The sequence below is a fragment of the Hesperophylax consimilis genome, chromosome 19, assembly GCF_061612785.1.
Source record: "Hesperophylax consimilis isolate HC1 chromosome 19, BYU_Hcon_1.0, whole genome shotgun sequence".
In the NCBI taxonomy this organism is placed as follows: domain Eukaryota; kingdom Metazoa; phylum Arthropoda; class Insecta; order Trichoptera; family Limnephilidae; genus Hesperophylax; species Hesperophylax consimilis.
The window spans coordinates 33,161,157-33,162,549 of record NC_142854.1 but is presented as its reverse complement, the minus strand read 5'-3'; positions in this window follow the sequence as shown (position 1 = coordinate 33,162,549).

Sequence of the window (1,393 nt, the reverse complement as noted above, 5' to 3'; positions counted from 1 at the left end):
GAATCAGATACTCGAGTCGGGCCATGTCAAGAGTCAGAATAATAGAAGAGAATGTATGAGACGATGTATGAATGTGAATGAGGCAAGAAGTGTGTGCCAAGACCGAGTTGTTTGGCGGTCCGTCCTCTCTGCCTACCCCTGCGGGGAAACGGCGTGATGGTTAGTTAGTTAGTTAGTTAGCCTGATGGATTGTACATTAGAAAGGTCTTGTTTGTAAAGTAAACTTTTAACGATTGAAGTTCCCGTTGTTTCTCTTTTTTGATATTTTTTCCAAAATTTGAGGCGGTTAAAGGTTCCTTCGCAATTCCAGCCATTCACTAAAATCGCGTTGAAGAATTGTGTCTCTTTCTGTTATAATCCTTTCTTCTTCAGTTTTTTTAAGGTTTTTGAGAAACGTTTCTTTTAACTGCTGGAGTTGTTCTAGAGCCAAGTCAGGTTTTTGACATTGATCACCATAATGTTTGTCTTCTTGAGCAGACCGTGATTTATTAAATAATTTACGACGAAGACAATTTCGGCTTAGGAAATTTTATTTAATTCTTCTGTCTGCAAATTCTTTAGCTTTGCTACTAGGACTGTGCCCCAATATTGCTTTGTGGAGACTGTAAATGGGTCTCTCGGTATTGAATGAAACGACTGCTGCAGAACAACGGCTCTGGTAAAACTGTGGAAGACTATAATTAACCATTTTTCCCCCAACAAGCTTTGCTATTACACTCGCGATTACCTACTGTCTACATCGTGGATCAAACTTCTTGCGTTCGATGCAACAGTCCCGACAATAAACTGTACTCTACACCACAAGGCAGAACCAACAAGCTTTTTGACAAGGTTATCACTTTTTTTATCACTCTGACAATAATGACTTTGGCATTCTTCATGTTGACTGAAAGCGTGATTGTAGCTGTTGCTGACGTCTACGTATAATTTATTAATTCTATTTGACAAGTTCTCAGAGACTTGTTTATGTTCTCGAATGGCATGACAAATCACCTTTCTTATGGCCGTTGTGTGGTGATCATTTTTCGCTGATATAAGGGATACTTTGTGTCTTTCGTTAAAGCAGATAGTTTATTGCACATATTTCTAAGTAAATGATTGCGACACTCAATCTTTCCGATGGTATGGTTCGGATTTGGTCTCGTTTGGATAAGCTTATGATAGGTATTACTATCTCAGTCCGCTATTAGTCGCCCATATATCATGCATCTCTACTTACTCCGAAGAGGAAATAAAGGAGGCGAAAACTATCCTGTTTGAAAAGCTTCCGGATAAACGTACTTTGCGGAAAGGAGATGGCAGAATCAGCCGAGACCTCCAGGACATCCTGAGAGCATTGAAGGAGACCGATCCCGATAAGCTACCAGTATTCGCTGCTAAACAATTGCATAAA